Below are 20,419 nucleotides of genomic sequence, written 5' to 3'. Positions count from 1 at the left end.
TAGAGTGGGGTTTTGGGGACAGACAATGGTGGTTTTTACATTTTCATTAGATTCCCTGTCAAAAGAGATGCCCCCACTAACTCTACTCCACAGAGGGAGTCAGCACCTGGGGGCTGGAGCATTGTGCACTCTATACCATGGCCCTGGATAAACGCCGGAGAGCCCGGGAGGTAGTGAGCTTTCCTTTGCTGGAGCGATGCAAGGGGCTTCAGACAACCACCATGAAGATGCTGCAGGTGGGGTTTCTCCATCAAACGCCGGGTGTCCAGGATGACCTGTCATTTGTTCCCACTAGCAGATTTTATTTTCATACAAACTTTTGGGGGCCGATCCTGGCTGAGAGCTGCGTGAGGTTCCGTCGCAGCTCGAGTTCCCTCTCCCAGAGCCTGCTTGGGGGGACTAGAGCAACCCTGAGCCAAACAAACAGCTTGAAGATGAAATTTCCCCATCCATCCCTCAGAGATGGCCCTGTGAAATACATACAAAAAATACACAGCCTTTTAGAATCAGTGCCACTGTTTGTCACCAGATGTTCAGAGGCTGGGGTGCTAATTTATGCAGGCAAGTAGGAAGAGGAGAGATGAGCAGAGGGGGCTGGAAGATGGAAGGGGGGCTGTGGAGGTGGCAGGAAGACAATTCTAACCACGGCGCTATAGGATGGGTGGGCTGGGGGCGTCCTGTGCTGGGGGTTGCAAGGAAATGCATTGGTGAAGGGGTGGAGAAGGAGGGGTGACCATACAACATATAGGGTATTTTTTACCAATGAAATGTGATGAGCCAGAGAATCTAAGAATCTGATATCATTACAAGATCCTGTAATACTGTTGAGAATTTCCATAATCAGATTCCTGGATTCTGTGATTCTGTTTTTCAATGCTCTGATCTGGTGATTCTGAGCCTCTCATTCTATGTTAAAGCTCCAGGGAGGCCCCACAGGGCAAGAGCTTTCGGAGCGAGGCTACTGAAGACCAAGCCTAACTCTGAGTACTTTGCAGAACCTGGGCACATTGCCTGCCAGTTCCACGCCTCAGCTTCCTGGGTTGCAAATGGGGAGAGAATATCTGGGCTCGTGGTGTCGTGAGAGCATTCAGGGACCACTGAAGCGGGGTCCAGCACACAGTGGGTGTGAAGCTCATGCTGGCTTTGGCAGCTTTGTCCTGAGCTTCAACTGCGATGAGTCCAAGAGTCAATCCTGGGAGCAGAGGCCCAGGACAGAGCTGTTGTTCTGGGTGCTCCTCCAGGTCTGGAAGCATCCGGGGCTCCAGGGCCCAGGTCCACTGAGCAGCCAGCCTTCCACAGCAGGCAGCCGCAAGAAAGCAAAGCACACACACAGAGGGAAGGAAGCTCCTAGGGTTGCGGGAAAGCAAACAAGGGCCGCTTCCTCCAACCACACGCTGCAGACAGCCAACCTTTCCCAGGGCCAATCCTTGGGAGTCCTCCTCAGGCGCCTGGCCGGTGTTTGGACAGCTTGAGGGGTGCAGGGGCAGAGAAAGTGAAGATGCCGAGAGCCAGGCCCAGCCAGGCCCAGCACAGCCCCCTCCTGCCCTGCTCCTCTTCAGGGCACTGCTGGGCAGCCCTCCTGGCCACATGCCCAACCCTGAACCTCAGGCCCTTCTGTCAAAGGGACAGGCCTATGCGGGGCTTCAGTATGGGGTACTGGAGCTGGGAATAAAATGACACTAGTGATAACCAGTGTTGACAAAATGCCTACCAGAGGCCAGGCACTATTCTTAGTGCCACGTGCAGATTATTTCATTTGGTGATCATTATATCCTCTGTTATTACCCTAATTTAAAGAAACTGAGGCAGGCTTGAGTAATTTTACTGCCAGATGGTCTGACTCTGGGCATTCCACGCTCAATAAACCACAAATTTCCTTCCAAGGGATAGTAATACTGAGGCCAGCAGGGAGCGTTTTCGGAATAATCCACTTGCTTATTTCCTTCAAGTCCCACAATGACCCTATTAGGTGGATATCAGTATGTTCCCCATTTCTTAGATAAGGTAAACTGAGGAGCAGAGAGATGAAGCCACTTGCTCATGATTATCCCGTTAGAAAAGGGAGTAGCTAGGATTCAAACCTGTTTCTATCCCTTGCCAAAACCCATGATTGTCACCTCTATGCTAGTGCATGACTTCCCTCTCGCTGCTGAAGCAAATGACCACATACTCAGTGGCTTTAAACAACACAAATGTATTCTCTTACAGTTCTGGAGGCCAGAAGTCTATCATCAGTTTCACCAGGCTGAAGTCAAGGTGTGGGCAGGGCCGGCTCCTCTGAGGCTCCACGGGGAGAAGCTGTGTCCTTGCCTTGTTCAGCTCCTGGATGCCTTGGCTTGAGGTTCCTTCCCCACCTGCAGAGCACATGGCTCCACTCTGTGCTTGCATCATCACTGCCCCTTCTTTGACTCTGACCTCCCATGTCCCTCTTGTAATGACCCTCATGACTATGCCTCATTCTATGCATGATCCAGGGTGATCTTTCCATCTGAAGACCTTTCGTTCCTTCACATAATCAAAGACCCTTTTGCCATATAAGGTAACATAGTCCCAGGTCCCAGAGACTAGGCCATGGACGTATTTGGGGCCCATTATCCTGCCCACCACAGCTGAGCCAGGCTACGTTTTGCTGAAGGAGAGTTAATGATCTCCTCCTTCCTGGATGTCTATAAGCACATGTTGGGGCCACTGGAAACCCTGGTGGTAAAGCTCCCAGATGCTTAACTCAGAACTTGAAGACCTGGGAACTCATCCTCAGCCCGTCTGGAAACACTGAAGCATCCCTGGCGCCACCTGGGGTGACTTCTACTCCATGGGGTCCCCAGCACTTGGCCTGCACATGCAGGTTTGTATGACTGGGATGCTTGCCTGCCAGCTTGCTGAGGGCAGAGCTCGGCACCCCTCCCTCTAGGGCCAGCCCACCCCACCGTCATGTTTAATAAACAGGCATGGACATATATAGAAAGCTGAAACTGGATCCCTTCCTTACACCTTATACAAAAATTAATTCAAGATGGATTAAAGGCTTAAATGTTAGACCTAAAACCATAAAAACCCTAGAAGAAAACCTAGGCAATACCATTCAGGACATAGGCACGGGCAAGGACTTCATGACTAAAACACCAAAGGCAATGGCAACAAAAGCCAAAATTGACAAATGGGATCTAATTAAACTAAAGAACTTCTGCACAGCAAAAGAAACTACCATTAGAGTGAACAGGCGACCTACAGAATGGGAGAAAATTTTTACAATCTACCCATCTGACAAAGGGCTAATATCCAGAATCTACAAAGAACTTAAACAAATTTACAAGAAAAAAATCAACCAACCCCATGAAAAAGTGGGCAAAGGATATAAATAGACACTTCCCAAAGAAGACATTTATGCAGTCAACAGATACATGAAAAAAATGCTCATCACCACTGGCCATCATAGAAGTGCAAATCAAAACCACAATGAGATACCATCTCACACCAGTTAGAATGGTGATCATTAAAAAGTCAGGAAACAACAGGTGCTGGAGAGGATGTGGAGAAACAGGAACGCTTTTACACTGTTAGTGGGACTGTAAACTAGTTCAACCATTGTGGAAGGCAGTGTGGCGATTCCTCAAGGATCCAGAACTAGAAATACCATTTGACCCAGCCATCCCATTACTGGGTATATACCCAAAGGATTATAAATCATGCTGCTATAAAGACACATGCACACGTATGTTTATTGTGGCACTATTCACAATAGCAAAGACTTGGAACCCATGCAAATGTCCATCAATGATAGACTAGATTAAGAAAATGTGGCACAAATACACCATGGAATACTGTGCAGCCATAAAAAAGATTAGTTCATGTCCTTTGTAGGGATGTGGATGAAGCTAGTCATTCTCAGCAAACTATCACAAGGACAGAAAACCAAACACCGCATGTTCTCAGTCACAGGCGGGAACTGAACAATGAGAACACTTGGACACAGGGTGGGGAACATCATACACCGGGGCCTGTCGTGGGGTGGTGGGAGTGGGGAGGGATAGCATTAGGAGATATACCTAATGTAAATGAGGAGTTAACGGGTGCAGCACACCAACATGGCACATGTATACATATGTAACAAACCCGCATGTTGTGCACATGTACCCTAGAACTTAAAGTATTAAAAAAAAAATGGGCATGGAAAGAGCAAGCCATGGAAGCTCAGAGGGCTCCTGTGACTGTCACATTCATGTGACATGTCATATTGGAGGTGCTCAGCAGTGTGTGTTGAATTAATCCCCCACAGCCTGCAGAGTGGTACAGTCCAAGTGAAATTACTATGATGATGAAAATATCGTATTCTGCACCACTAAGTGTGGCAGCCACTGGCTGTGCATGGCTACTGAGTATTTGAAACATGGCTGATGCAACTGAGGATCTGGATTTTGCATTTTTCTTTTTGTAAATTTAAATAGCCACCTGTGGCTCCCGGCTACAGCATCTCTAGCATCTAGAGCATGAGCATGAGATAGCTAGAGCAGCTCTAGCATCTTCCCAGGACCTGGGCTCTCTGCAGACTCACACTCGGTTCCAAGGGCAGGTCTTAGCTTCAAATGACCTCTCCAGAACCCCAGATCCCTGGGGCCTCTTCAAGTTACCTCCCCACAACACTCCACTGCCCCACCTCAGAGGTGTATTTGTAAAGGTCTCAATCCCAATTTTAGGACCTGGGCCCAGTCCTCCCCATCCCTGCATAGAAATCCTCATTTCTGACAGCCCCACTCTTTTCCTGTCTGTTGGGCCCACCACAGCCATGGCCAGCATTAACTGAGGGCCTGCGAGGATGGAGGTGTGCACAGGGAGAGGAATCATTATTATCCCATTTTGCCGAGCAAGAGGGGAAAGATTCAGCAGGGGCCAGAGGTTTCTCCAGGTCTCCCAGGAAAGCAGAGGCCACACGAAACAACAAACCCAGACCTCCCATGTGCTGCTGCAGAGAAACTTCTAGAGCCAAGGAGCCCAGCATCTTCCCGCAGAGACCAACCAGGGTTACCTGGGACAATAACAGCACCCCTGTCGCCCCGCTCACCACCCCCGACCTGATTCCCTGCCCAGAGCTGGTGTTCCACCACGAGTGGGTCAGGGCAGATGGCTACATTGGCAGAGCCCCCTGCGGTGCCAGGTTCAGTTTCGTCCAGGGCCAAGGAACAAAGGGCTTTCATGGGGTGTAATCCAGGCCGAGGGGAGAAGAATGGTCAGGTGTATCGAGAGCAGGTTCACATGGAGGGAGAGAGCGAGCCCTGCGGGCCTGGCTGGCACAGGGGCCCGGGTTCCGGCTCACACTCCCAGGGCGGCAGACGGTCGCTGGCAGCGAGTAAAGGCCCTATTTGTGTGCTATGTCAGCAGGGAGGGCAGGCCTTTTAAGGGGCAAGATCATGTGGCCCGATAGCATGCCGGGGCCTCTCCCTGGGGGGGCCCGGGCCCCCTGTGAGGACTGTCGGCCATTGTTAACTGTGCCGTGTGTGAAGGAAAACGGGACACAGGCGGTCAGCTGATACCTGTGCGATCTGGCCACCGGGGGACTCAGTTCCAGTGCCTGCAGCTCCAGTTACACGGCCGGCTGGGCAAGGGGGGTGCGCCAGCTCTGGGAAGGGCCCACGGAGCTGCTGGCCCGGCTGACGTGCCCCCATCCATTGCATGCCCAGGGCAGGCAACAGGGAGCCAGCCAGCAGAGCGAGAAGGTGAGAAGCTGAGACAAACGAGGCCGGGAGGTGATGTAAGGTGTGAAGAGGGCACGGCCCTGTGAGCCTTTCCCCAGGTGTGAGCTCACTTTGGAAGGAGGGGCTGGGAGCACACTTTCAGGACTGCTTGGCTGTGTCCAACTTCCGAAAGGAAGGGGAAGTTGAGGAGAACATGGGGAAATAAAACTGTGAGTAGAGAGTGGAGATGAGCGGGCAGGAGGCTTCCAGCTGCATTGGGAACCAGCTCTCACATTTGCAATCCCTGCGGATCCCCACGGGGTAAATCTCAGCGGTACTGGCTGCAGCACGCTGCTGGGACTCCACTTCTAACCAGCACACATGGGGACTGTGAGTCCGCCAGGTAACGGTGGTGGACTGAGTGCTTATTTAAGGTTTACTGAGTGCGTGCCAGTGCTTGCCGTTAATGTGTTTAGTGATGTTAAAGTGTTTAATCCTCACAACAACCCCGTGTGATGAGTGTTATGGTAACTCCCACGGGGGAGGCACACAGATGTTGAGCAACTTGCCCACGGTCACACAGCCGGGATGTGGCAGAGCCGGGATTTGAACCCATCCGGCTCTAGAATCCATGGTTTTAACCTCTACCCTACCCTACCCTCCATGACACGGTTAGTAACAGCCATTTACTGAGCACTAGCAATGAGCCAGGTGGGCTGCTGGGTGAATTCTCTCACTTAACTTGCTAAGCCGCCCTATAAGGTGGTTACTCCTGGTGAATCATGAAGGGCCCTGGCAGGAAACAGCACAAATGGGTGATGAGAAAAGAGACCTGTCACAGAGGCGCATGAAGGGTTAAGGGAAATGGTGAGGTGCCCTGGGGCTGGTGGCAGTAGGCAGCATTCCCTCCCAAGGCCTGAGACACAGGAATAGAGAGCCCTTCCTGGAACTTGCTCAGGGAGCTGAGGCTAGAAAAGCAGGCAGCCGCCCACAGCTGCAGCTTCAGTGGATGCAGCCCAGCCACCTGCAACCCTGCAGTGCGGGGGCTCTGCTCACCCTCCAGCCCCGTTTCGGGCCCACAGAAGCCAGCAGGCTGGGAGCCTGTGGACACAGCCCCAGGCTCAGCCCCCAGGGCATGGAGAAGGGTGAAGGACTAAGAAGGGATCTGGAGGGGTTGACAGGGAATAGCCAGCCAGCTGTCTCCACAAAGCCGGAGCAGGGCTCCTGCAGAGCACATGCACCCACCCGTTTGCAGGCTTCCCTCTGTCCACTAGCTCGCCTGGTACCAGCTCCAATCCTCAGACTTGGCCTTGGTCACAGAGATGACGCCAAGTCACAAAGATAAAGTGCCTCCATCCAGGAAGCGCTTATCCGTCCCTTCACTAAACACTCTTCATGCTGAGTAGGCTGGAGGCTTCGGGCTAGATGCTTTGAGGATACAGGGTGAACCAGATAGCTCTGAAGACTGCTGAAGGTATTCTATCCTCCATCCACTGCAACTGCACATTATCTGATCAGCACCTGCAGGATGTCCAGAGTGTCTAGATACTTACATGGCATTTTTAGATGGTTTTACAAACTACAGATGTCTTAGACAACATTAACTATATTCATATATGTATAATATGTGTAGTAGCCATGTACATCATAATATATGTACATATATGCACGTGCGCGCACACACACACACACATATATCCATCTGTGTTTGCAGACTTTGTGGATGTCCTGGATTATTACTTCACTTAGTCATTGAACAAAATGCCCTGAGGTCAGCCATGTCCCAGGCCCCAGGACAGAGGAGGTGGAGAGAAGAACTGGGCACAGAACAATAGTGTCTGAGAAGCCCTTTGCACCAAAGACCCCAGCATCAAGCCATGGTGTTCCCAGAGCTGTACCAGAATCCCCTCCTTAGGCCTTCAAAGCCTGTGAGGAAGCCAAGACTCCTGGGAGCTGGCTGTGCTCAGAGGCAAGACGTGCTGTACACCAGACAGAAAGGTGGTTTCAGGGCGCAGGAGACTGGGAGGGGAAGCCACTGCTGACTCCATCAGGAGGGAGAACCGAGTTCCAGGCCACGAGGGCAGCAGGTGGATTAAGACAGGATCAGGCAGGCAGCACACGGCTCCTTCAGGAGGGGTAGCTCAAGCGCTCTGTGGGGAGTGCTATTTAGAGGGGTGTGGGCCAGGCTCAGGGAGCCCACACAGAAAGGAGCAGGGCCAGCACAGCGGGGAGTGAGGAGCAGTGGAGAGCCACCACCACCCTGGGCCTGAAGGGGCAGAGGAGGAAGGGTTCCAAAACCCAGCAAGAGCTGGGACCCTGGGAGGCTCAACCCAGTGGGAAGCAGGAGGGCAGGAGGCCTGGATGGTCCGGGAGGTCCACCTCCTGGGTGCAGGGCAGACAGTGTGCAGGGTGGGGCTAGAGGTGGGAAGGTAAAAAATAGCCAGCCCAGCTGACTCTGTGGAGCCATCTTGACTAGGTCTGGGTGACAGCTCCACACTAAGGTGGGCTGTAGCCCTGCTGCTTCCTCTTGGGGACTGTGGCCTCAGAGAATTTGAGCTAAGCATGCTTGGCAGGCCAGGGTGCTACCTAAACTGCAATGAAGTTGCATAGGTGCAGGGCCCGGCCACCATCACTCCACCTGTGGGCAGAATGGCAGGTGGGACCTGAATGTTACATCCAAGCACAGGATGAAATTAAGCTGGAATTTCAGGGTGCTGTGACCAGCTTGGTTCTCACCCTGCTGGGGCTTACCAACTTCTGACACCCCAGACTCCTGGAGAACACTGGCTGCCGCTACTATCCTGGGTGCCTGCAGCAGGAGCTGCGCCCACTGCCACCCCCAGCTTTGAAATTGCCAGGTCTCTTCCTTACACCACCATGGCTGTCCAGTTTATTTTCTAGACTAGAGCACCTGCCACAATCCAGAGCTGTGTGCCTTCAGGCAAGCCACTCCCCTTCTCTGAGCCTCCTTTTTCTTACCTGTCAAATAAGAATACTCACAGAATGCACTTCTCAGGGTTTGTCAGGATGAAATGAGTCACCACACTCTGTCAACAGTAGCTGCTACTGTCCTTGCAACCCTGCATGCATTCACAAATGTTAGTTTAATGCCATTGCCAATAGAAATAAAATACGAGCCACATAGGTAACTTAAAATTGTCTGCAAAGCAAAAAGACACAGGTGTCATTAATTTTAATAATATTAATATGTTATTTAATCCAACATGTCCCAAATAGTATTTCAATGCCCAGCAGCAGCCACATTTCAAGTGCTCAGTGGCCACACATGACTGGCAGCTACCATATGAGACAGCACAGGTTCATGAATGCATGCAACCATGAATGAATGATTGAGAGTTTGCTTCAGGCTGGGGAAATCAAGAGGCTTTCTAGAGGAGGAATTACTGGCATTGGATAGCCAAGGGTGAGCTGTATTTGAACATGTGGGGATAGACACGGCTACCCAGGCTCATGCCCTTCTTGTTCTACAGATGGGGAAACTGAGGCCCAGAGAAGTGAGCAAGAAGCCTTGGCATGAGTTACAAGGAGAAAGTACAGGATTCAGAAGGTGAGTAGGAAATAGGTGTGATTCCTAATGCCAAGCACAGAGAGGGTGAGTAATCATGGGCTTATGGGAGTGAGTCAACAGTGTTAAGGAGGTAGGGAGGGGAAGGGGAAAGGGAGGATGAAGAAGCCTGAAGGGCTTTAAAAGATCCACTTGCATCCTGCTGCTGCTTAAGATGCTAGACCAGCTGTCACCATGGTAACAGGAGAAAATCACAGAGCAATTTGTAATCAGCCATGGTTCTTGCTGCTCCGTGGGAACATTGCTCCCCGTCTGCATCTCTGAGCAGGAGGAGTCCCGCAGATCCCAGAGTCCAGCCCCCTCCGATGCTTGAGACCCTTCGCGTCCCCGTCCATGCAAAGCTGTTCATCCACAGCTCACACAGCTCCCTGAATAGGAAGCTACCTCCTTTTGGGCCAACCTGCCCCAGCCCTGTGGGGCCTGCGGGGAGCAAGCTTTCCCTCCCGACAACCTGGAGCCTACCTCTGTTGCTCTGGCCACTGGAGCCCAGCTTCACCCTCTCTACCCACAGCCCCACTTCCTCCCCTGCCCTAGAGCAGCCTTCAGTGACTGCCAGCAACCCCATTCTCCATCTGGAGTACATTCTCTAAATGGAGAAGCCAAATGGTTGGCTTCTCTCAAACAGCCCCAAGGACAAGATCCAGGAAAAGTGTAAGCAGCGTAAAGCACAAAATTCACCTCCCTCATTTTTGGCACAGACCTTGATTAATTGGACCTGAGTTCAAGTTGGCCCAGCCATGGGCTTACCTCTGTGTTGTCTCCATTGTCCTGTCCACTGAGAGTCCCACATGCATGTGCAACATAATGAGGCTGATAAGAAGCTCCTGATTATGCTCTGGGATCTTCCTGCATGTCCTGAATGTCCAAGGTAATTCTCACATTGTCCCCGACTACTCTGTGACCCATGGATCCCACAGAGGCCCTACCAGGGTGCCCGTCTCCATTTTATGGATGAGAAAATTGAGACTCAGTGAGAAGTTACCGGGCCAAAGCCACAACACATAAAGGTGGGAAGTAGCAGGACCAGCATCCTAGGGCAGGCAAAGCCAATCCAAGGCAGGGAAAGAACAGATTTGGGAGCCTCTGGCTGGACCCCTTAGCACTGGAATAGGTCAGGGGAGGGCCCGTGGCTTGGGCTGCTAGGATCTCCAGACCAGGGGGAGAAGGGCCTTGGACTCCAGATTCATTTATGATGTGACCTTGGACAAGCTCCTTTCCTCGTCCAGGCCTCAGTCTCCAATTCTGGACAATGGAGCCATCAAGTTAACCTAGGAGGGCTGGAGAGAGGCTCAGCTGAGGTACAGGATGGGGCGCAGGGGAGGAGCTGGGGCCTGAGGGAGTGAGGACAGGTGGGGCACCACCCCTTAGCTGCACAGGGTCCCTGGGGCTGTGTCCTCTGTAACCCAGTCCCCATCACCTCTGAGGTCGCCTTGCACGGCTCCATAACTCACTCTGTGGTCCATTACCGCCTATCCCAACTCCGGCCCTGGAAGTTGTCCAGTCACAAATAGAAAGGTGCCAGGGGTTGGCAGAGCAGGCGAGTCTGTGGTTCTGAGGATGGGAGCCTCCTCCGATCAATGGGGTCTGGGGAGAATGCTGTAGGGGGAGAAGAAAGAGCCACATCTTGCCCCTGTCTTGGCCCCAACCCCTGACCTGGAACCCGCCCTCGGTGGCCTATAAATACTGACCAACCCCCGCTCCGCCCCCTGCTGCAGGGACCCTGGACCTGCCCATGCAAAACTAGGGTAGAGAGAGGAAACCATCTACTGGAAGCTGCTCAGCAGATAGACCAGCCGGAGCTGAGGTGGGGCAGCCTCAGTTCCCAGTGGAAAACTATTCCCTGGTTTTCATCCAGGGGAGGAGCATTTCTGTTTGTCAGTGGGAGAATTTCATGGAGCCCTGAGGAACCTGAGGACAGGGTGATGCTGTTAGCTCAAGTTTTGACAAGAGGCAGGAGAAAGTTCTGCTTAGCCACTCCCTCCCTATGTGTCTTTGATGGGGACTTTGTTTCCACTGCTGCAGAATGGGTTCATTGTGGGGAGGCTTAACATTGGGAAACAATCTTTTGGGGACCACCCTCCCTGACTCAGGACCTATCTAGGTCACCCCTGGCCCCCATCCCGGGACAAAGTGTACTAAAGATGCCTGGGCTCTGCTGGTGCCTGAATAGAGCAGAGACCACCCCAGCCACAGTCTGGGGGGGAAACCCTTGTGGGTAGAGGGTCTGAAGAATGACCCAGGGGCCTCAGAGAGCCCCTTTCAGGTACCTGTCCCCAAGCAGCCTGGACCCCAGGAATTACTTTGCTCCTCTTCATCAGCCAGAAAGGGATTCTCAGAGAGGCAGAGTGACCTGCCTGGCATCATGGAGAGAGTGAGTAGCCCAGGCTGGAAGTGAGCACATGTCCTGGTCCCCTTTAGAGCTGCTCTGCCGGGCCAGCAGCCACCAGCCGCGTGTGGCTCCTGAGCAATTGAAACGTGGTAAGTGCTGAATTGAGATGTTCTCTAAGTGTCAAATGCACACCAGGCTTCATGAAAAACAATGAAAAATGTCTCATTCGTAGCAGTTGAAATATAGCTTACATGTTGAAATAATATTTTGGGTAGATTGAGTTATATAAATTAGATAATTAAATTTGATTTCACCTGTTTCTTTTGATATATTCTTTAACGTAACTTCCAGGAAGTTGGAAATCTCACGTGAAGCTTGCACTGTGTTTCTATGGGACAGCCAGGCCCATCCCCTATGCCATACTCTGCCTCTCACATCTGGTCACTTAACGTACAGGGCCTTGATGACCTCCTCAATCAGCAGAAGGCAGTGAGAATGGTAGAGGGAACACATGTCAAGCGCTGTGGCCAACACTTAAATGCCCCTGTTACGTGGTGGTTGTTGTTGCTGCTGTTGTTATTATGAGCTTAGGCCCAGAGAGGGAAGCAGCTGTCCTGGGGACACACAGCAAGATGGTGGGACCAGCAGTGGGATCTGAAAGCCCCTCCACCCACACCCCAGATGCCCAGGCCTCAGTAGCAGGAGGTGGGAGGGAGGCAGGCAGCTGGAGAACCCTTTGAATTGCTCAGGTCCAAGCGCCTCACACAATGGAATCACTGACCAGGCCAAGGCCGGGGGCCCAAGGCAGGCCTGGCCTCTGTCTGCTTAGCATACTAGGCGGAGGCTCCCACCCCTTCCTGGAGAGGGTTCCAGGAGCAACCATAATGTCCCGATTGTCGTACAATGCCATGATGGAGGGCCCTGTCACATTTTTGTCCCCGTTACTGGGGTCCCCATTCACGGCCACTGTCACTGCACTCAGAACAAGCCAGGCCAGGCCAGGCAGCCTCCTTTGCATTAAAATAGGACGAGAAATAAGCCTTCTCGGCTGTTCAGCTGGGCAGAAAACGGGATTAGGCCAAGGACAGGGCTGAAGGCCCCTTGGAGGGGGGCACCCCAGGGAAGGCTGGTGTCAGCCGCTGCCCACCCAGACCGGGCAGGCCTCAGACCTGCAGCTGAGGTTTCCAGATGACCTGGGGGCACACAGCCCCCTCCTTGGGCCTCAGCTTCCCTAGCCCTGAAATGGAGAGACAGAGGGAGGCTCCCAGCTAAATGAGTGCCTTCAGACTTAGTTCTATAGCTGAGAAACTCCAAGTTGACAGTAAAAAAATGCATGCAATACAGGACAAGGCACAACTGTCCCACTTGGGTGGGGGCAGGACAAGAGGGTGGCAGGGATGTGCCTGGCTCTCCATTCTTCAGGGTGTTTCCCAGCAAAACTCTGGAGATCCTGAACTACGGAGGGACCCACGGGATAAGGCTGTTTTTAAAGCGGTTTAGTAGCAGCACTCAGCAGCTGAAAGGTGTGCGAAATACAAAAGGACTGAAAGCAACTGGGAGGCCCAACAATAGAGGACAGGCCAGCTCACTCGGGGGACCTCACCCCCTCTGAGTGTGTCACCAGCAGCAGATTACACATGGGAAGGTTCGTACCAAAACACTCACACAGTGAGGCTCGGGATAGCAAAACTCAGAAACAGCCCAAATGCCCATAAATAGGAGACCAACTAAATAAATCACAAACCGTCCATACTCTGGGACCCCACACAGTCACTAAAATAAATGGGGGAGGGCTGTGAAATTTGAAATGGAAGGAAGTCCAAGAAATATTAGCAAATGAACAAAGAAAGGTGCAGACAAACAAAGAAAGGTGCAGACGAGTGTGTTTAGAGGGGAAATAGACAGTGTGGAGATGCATAGAGAATGTCTGCAATGAAGCACAAAAAACTGTTGACATTGGTAATCTCTAAAAACTTCAAAAGGCTGAAAAGGAAAATTTCACTTTGTGCCTTATGTACTTCTTTACTGTAATAGATTTTTTTACCCTATGAACATACATTTCCTTTTAAAGCCAATTACTAGAAAGGCAACCGCCCTGGTACAGAAGTCCTCTAAGGTCCTCCTGACTCGCTATTTCAATAGGATCAGTTCAACCCATACTGAGCAAGTTCTTCAGAGAGCCATATCCAGTGTGGTCATGATCCAGCCACCAAAACACCCCCACTCAGAGACACAGACAAGCCAACGGCCTCCTCAGCTTGATGCCACAAAGGCAGCCAGTGCTCAACAGATACCGCCCCAGAGGAGGGAGGGTAGCAGCAAAGACTGGGCAAAGGGGGAGAAACCAGCTGGGTCTTGAAGGATGAATATGAGTTTTCAGGACAGATCAACAAGGAAGAGTTTTCAAAGAGAGGGAGAGGAAAAGAGAATTGTGTGTGTATGTGAAGGTCTTTGTCTTGTCCTTCACGCTGTCCTCAATTCCCCAGCACACGGTAGGCACTCAATGAGATGTACTTCAAGTGTCAGACACATCAGATGTCAAAAGTCAGCATTGCATATATCAGTGTTGGCTACCATTTGTGAAGTGCCAGCTGTATGCCAGGCGCTGTTCTAGCCCTTCATATTCATGAACTCTACATAACCCTCTGAGGTAGGTAGCACTCTTTATTAGTTTCCCTGTTCTACAGATAAAGAAGGTGTGACTTTAAGAGCTGAAGCAGTTAATCCAAGTTCCAGAAGCTTGCTGGTGCCTGGCCTGGGATGGGAACCTGGGCGGTCTGCACCAGAACCCACACTGCACTGCATTACCCTTGCAGCTGGAGAACTTTTGACTGAACCCTTCAAGTGGGGCATTATACATGTGTGCACACTCTCTCTGGCATGTGGAAAGGCACAGAGAGATTTCTTCCTTGCCCACAGCCCCTCAGCTGGCAAGGGACAGAGTGTGGGCTTTAATGTTGTGTGTCCAGCTCCAAAGCCTGTGTTCCCCTGAACACAGACACTATCTCTGGAAAGGTGCTGGCAACTCAATGCCAACAGGACCCAGGTGGTAAAGGTGAAAGTGGAAGAGAGTAGGCTACAGGCAAGATGATAGAGAATGGTGGGGAGTGTGGTTAAAAGGCAGCATGTGCCTCACCTGAGGTTTCCAGATGTATTATTTCAGAGCACATGAGGCCAGATGAAACACATCAGGGGCCACCAATTTCTAACCTCTGACTTGGCCCACCCTCTATCAAAGGTGCAGAGGAAGCCACTTTAGCCATGTCCCTGTCTCTGAGCTCCTTATCCTGCCCCAAGCCAACCCGGTGAGGCAGACTTCCTCTTCCACCTTCTGAACAGTTCCAGGTTCAATCTGGGTTTGACCTCTTGCTGCAATCCTTCCTGGGCCACACTTCATGGGCAGGGGCGAGGGGTGAGTAAAAATGCATGGCAACTGGTGTTTGCAGTCTGGCCTTATGCCATTCCCGTTGTCTTGGTATTATAAGCCGAAATACAGGCCATCCTCCATACCCTGGCCTTGCCTGAGTCCCAGAGACACGGGCTGAGGTGCCCCATGTCAGATTAAATGGCATTTATAACAGCTGTCAGCACGTTTGAGTTGATTACCCAGTAATTTGTATGCAGTTGCAGGTCATTACCAAAATTACAATTAAACACTGGCACCCCTTAATTAGATGCTTTTATGAATTAGGTCCTGAGGTATTAATGGCAAATTTGTAAGTTCTGCCCCTCCCCCAACTCTGATGCCCTTTCCCAGGCAGAAAGGGCCCAAGGTCCACTTCAGCTCCTCTATGGACCTCAACCGGCTTCAGCAGGGGCTTTGCCACCCCCTGGATGGTGGCCACCAGTGTGGGGGTTTGTAGCTTGGGACAGCGAAAATCAGAAACAGTCTGAGTATCCAACAGGGCTGGCTTAATTTAGCAGGCTGGCTAAACAAGTCATGAGCCATCCATCCGTGCCTTGGGATGCTGCGTGATCACTAAAACAAAATGGGGAGGGCTGTGAAATTTGAAACAGAGGATGTGCAAGAAAGATTCGCAAATGAACAGACAGGCATCTGCTCCTTGAAGAAGTGTCTGCTTCCCACACGTCTACTCCAGGCACACAGCCTGTGCTCACCCCATCAATGTTCACGGAGAACCTTCCGGGTGCCAGGCACCGGCTAGGGGCTGAGGTTACAGCCGTGAGTATACCACGCAACAATCCCCTCCCAGTTGAGCTGACAGTCAAACAGCAACAACCACAAACGTGAGGAAGGTATTTGGTGTGGGGGAGCACAATAAAGGCTAACGAGAAACTGTGACACTGGGAAGGAAGACGGGATATGCTGCGTGGGCCAGGTGTGGAAATTTTAGACACAGTGATCACAGAAGATCTCCTTGAGAAATGAAAGGTCTTTGGAACTGAGGCAGTGAGCCAACCGGACATCTGGGGGAAGAGATTTCTGGGAGAGGAAACAGCTAGTGCAAATGCCTGGAGCAGGAGATGCCAGGCAAAGCTGAGAGCGTGCGGCCAGAGTGCAGTGACTGCAGCAGGGTGAAGGGGATGGAGTGAGAGAGGTCACAGGACCCAGATCACAGGGACCTTGTAGGCCACTAGGGACTTTGGGCAGCTGCTTGAAAAATATTTGTCAAAGGAATGAATTGGGGGAGCTGGAGGGAACCTGAGAGGCAGTCTGACTCCATTCAGGCATCAGAAAAGGCTTCTGAATACTCCTTCCTTTTCCTTTCATTATAAACGCTCATTCCCTGACCACTTGCTCTGTGTGGGGAGGGAGGTCAGCTGATGCACATTCACCCCTAAGCCCACGGGGAAGCCACCGTTCTCCCCAAATCACAGTGAGGAAAGAGCCTGAGAGGGGCCTGGTATGGTTGAGGAAGCCTCACAGCCTCGGGAGGCAGAACAGCTCAGGAATGAAGAGTGTAGACCCAAACCTGCCCATCAGGTTCAAATCTCACACTGGTTGTGCACTCAAAGCAGCAGATGGGTGATTACACCGCACGGCACCTGTTTCCTCACCTACACAAAGGGAGTAGCATGGAGTCTACCTCAGTAGGTCGCTGTAAGACAGACCCCGCCCAATATCTAGCACACAGCAAAGCTAAAAAGTGGTCATTAGCGCTGTCATCGGGTCTGCTCCTCTCCGCTGTGTGACCTTGAGCAAGTCCTTCCATGTTTCCAAGCCTCGGTTTCCTGATGCTTGCAAGGTGTTCGTGAGATACTGGTGAGGGAAAGCAGGTTTGTGTGAAGTGGTGTGTGATGGGTGCTACTGGCATTGGCTATTGCCAGGATGAGGGCACTAGAGTCAGGCACTGCAAGGATGCCCCATGATTCCCTTGAGCATGATGGAGCTAAAAAGAGGCAAAAGTAAAATGCACAGAATGCAGATGTCATAGTAAAGCCAAGTGAAAAGCATTAACACTTTAAGGCCTACCTGAGAGAACTGATTGGCATCAACAGTGGGATAGCTTCTCTAAAGAAGTGAGGCCGGGCGCGGTGGCTCAAGCCTGTAATCCCAGCACTTTGGGAGGCCGAGACGGGTGGATCACGAGGTCAGGAGATCGAGACCATCCTGGCTAACCCGGTGAAACCCCGTCTCTACTAAAAAATACAAAAACTAGCCGGGCGAGGCGGCGGGCGCCTGTAGTCCCAGCTACTCGGGAGGCTGAGGCAGGAGAATGGCGTGAACCCGGGAAGCGGAGCTTGCAGTGAGCTGAGATCCGGCCACTGCACTCCAGCCTGGGCGACAGAGTGAGACTCCGTCTCAAAAAAAAAAAAAAAAAGAAGTGAGTAGTTCAGATCATATTAACCAAGACCTATACCCAGCATAAGGGAGATGATGTTCAGTTATATTCTGTACTATGCAGAGTCCTCTGGAAAGAACTGGGTCCTACCCTTGAGGAGAAGCAGGAATATCCTAGGTATATTCAGAAGAGAGGAGGAGATGGGCTGGAGACTCCAGCCTGGGAGGAGCCAGAACCATAAGGAAACTCACAGGGAGGCAGACCCTGCAAGAAAGAGCATCTTAACTGCCAGAGCTCTGTGGGACTGAATGGGCGGCCATGGTATTGGGGGGTGGGGTGCAAGCAGGACAGCCTGCACAGAGGTGCTGGGGAGCAGATTGCAGCCCAGGGTTGCGGTTTGAGCCCTTGATCCATGACATCCTTACCCAAAGATGTCCCTGCACTCACCTCCCCACGAGATCTGTGTTGTTGTGAGACTTCAGCAAGTAAGAGCAGCTAAGGTATTGAGAATAGCGCCTGCCACCGTTTTTTAGGATGGCAGAGTGTGGGGGCCTAGGCTGCAGGCTCCTGTGTTCTAGAGCCTCGGGAGGAAATAGAGATGTCACGCCACACAGGCATGAAGCTGTCTGCTGGGAACTGGCTTCTCTCCACCCCCAACTGCTGAGGGATTCCCCTGAGAGTCGCCACTGCCCTGGAGATGGTGAATGGGCCTTTGTGTCACCACCCGGCCTGTTGCTGTAGGCCCCCCTGCTCTCTCCCTGGCTCCTTCCCGACCCTGTGGCAGGAAGCTTGCCTGCTTCATCCCCAGATACAGGGCACCTGTGGCAACCCAGTCAGGCTGCCTGCCCCACACATCCAGCCCCACAAGTGGCCTGGCTTCCCAGGCAGCAGATGGGCAAGGATCAGGAGGGGGCAGGAACTCTGAGTCCCCAGAGAACCCACCCCACCTCCCCATCCCCCTGGCACAGCCAGGTTTAAGCCTGGGACAGGTGAGGTCTGCTGGGCTGCTGTCCAGCTCCCACCAGAGAATGCCCCATCCTCCGCTCCACACAGACCCCTTCCCAGTCGGGCTGGTCCCTACTACTGGGCTGATCTGGAGGGCAGCTTGGGACCCCTAGAGCAGAGATTTCAGAGGGGCCTCTGGGGTGCTTACAACAGCCTCACAGATGGGGCATTCACAATGCAGATTTCCAGGCCCTATTCTAGACCTACCAATTCCAAATCTCTGGAGACAAAGTTCATGAATCTGCATTTTAAACAACGTGACCCTGTGCATCCTCCAGCTGAAGAGCACTGCCTTATTTTAACACTGTAGAATATTTGGCAATTTGAGAACTTTGCAATAATCTGATTCCCCAATCTTTAGAATTGGAGAATGTTCGATTTGGGAGGGAAGGGAGAATGTTGGGAATCCTTAGAACTTCCAAGTGTTTTGATTTTTAAAGAATCATTCAAACTTTCGAATGAGCAGACACTTCTGAGTGGATTTCTCCTGTGTCAGACACGCTTACACATCCTGCAAAACTCCTGCCCACTCCACATAGACCCTTATTGTTTTCCTTTCATTTTTCAGTTCAGTCAGATACCATTTATCTTCCTTTTTAATTTACTGTTTTGGAATAATTTTAGACTCATAAAGTTTTCCTATATAGTCTTCACTCAGTTTCCCCCATGTTTGTATCTTGCACAATAAAGTACAATGATTGAAACCAGGAAATTGTCATGAATAAATAAATTAGTTAACGAATCTAAAAACCTTATTTGAATTTTGCCAATTTTCCCTAAATGTCCTTCTTCTGGTACCAAATCAGATCCCATATTGCCTTCAGTTGTCATGTCTCTGCCAACTTGGGACCGTTCCTCAGTCGTGATTGGTCACTTATGTTTTACTTTATGTTTTTAAAGAACACAGCTCAGTTATTTTGTGGAGTTTGGATTAGGTTTGGATCTGTCTGATGTTTTCTCATGATCAGAACGAGGTTATGTATTTTTGGCAAGAATGTCACCAAAGTGACGTGGGGTGCTTCCCAAGGCCTTGCACGGGGGTGTACACAGTGGTGTGTCTTATTACTGCCCACCTCTCCTGTCACCTGTGTCTTTGCATAAACCGACCCTCTTCTTTTAAACTTGCTGCCTGATTTAATGTAACCATAAGCAAGAACATCCCTCAAACTGTGATAGGTTTGACATGCTACAGCTACTAAAATAGAAAATAGTTTTTCCCTGTGCCACCTAAAATCATCTCAATGACCTCCAAGGCTACAGATGCCACTTTTGACAAACATTGCTTTATATTATTTAGCAAGCTCATCCCGCCCTCGGCCCACAGGTCGCATGCAGCCCAGGACAACTTTGAATGTAGCCCAACACAAATTCGTAAACTTTCTTAAAACATGATGAGATTTTTTTGTCTGTGATTTTTTTAAGTAAATTAGCTACTATCAGTCTTAACGTATTTTATGCGTGGCCCAAAACAATTCTTCTTCCAGTGTGGCCCCGCGAAGCCAAAAGATTGGACACCCTGTTATTCAGGATTTTTTTGAGTGCAAAGTGCTGCTTTGGTTTATTGATGATTATTACTACTGTTGTTTTCAAAGAGTCATCAGAACCATCAGAACTCTTCGCTGGCTGGCTCAATCTTTCTTTAATGCCGTGTGCTGAACACGATTAGGAGATAAGTTCTTAGTCTTCTATCTCAGTTTCCCAGCCTGTCTTCGCAGCCTCCACAATTGCCTGGAGGGATATAGCTTGCTAAAAATGCAGATTTCTTGGCACCAAGAAATCCTGGCCTATTTAGTAGCTTTGGGGTGAGGACTTGGGCTCTACCGTCTTAGCAATTCTGCAAGGTTGGGGTCCCCACCCATGCGGAGATATTTATATCCCATATGCTTGTAGATGTGTCTTAGCCCACTCAGGTTGCCGTAACAAAATACCATAAGACCAGGCATGGTGGCAGACACCTGTAATCCCTGCACTTTGAGAGGCCAAGACAGGTGGACCACTTGAGCTCAGGGGTTAGAGGCCAGTCTAGGCAACTTGGAGAAACACTGTCTCCACCAAAAAAATACAAAACTTAGCCGGACACAGTAGT

General features: G+C 51.1%; 1 long non-coding RNA gene across 2 annotated transcripts in view; it reads left to right on the top strand.

Annotated features, from left to right (window-relative positions):
* The first annotated feature begins 5,561 nt into the window (after nt 1-5,561).
* LOC144339311 (uncharacterized) overlaps nt 5,562-20,419 on the top strand; it is a 61,456-nt gene continuing 46,598 nt past the window's right edge. For both annotated transcript variants that reach the window (XR_013414216.1, XR_013414217.1), the window contains exons 1-2: nt 5,562-5,711; nt 9,161-9,237. This is a non-coding gene — a long non-coding RNA (uncharacterized LOC144339311). The remainder of the gene's footprint in view (nt 5,712-9,160; nt 9,238-20,419) is intronic.

The sequence above is a fragment of the Macaca mulatta genome, chromosome 2, assembly GCF_049350105.2.
Source record: "Macaca mulatta isolate MMU2019108-1 chromosome 2, T2T-MMU8v2.0, whole genome shotgun sequence".
Taxonomy (NCBI): domain Eukaryota; kingdom Metazoa; phylum Chordata; class Mammalia; order Primates; family Cercopithecidae; genus Macaca; species Macaca mulatta.
Note: the sequence above shows the minus strand (reverse complement) of the source record. Positions and strands in the feature narration are given on the sequence as shown.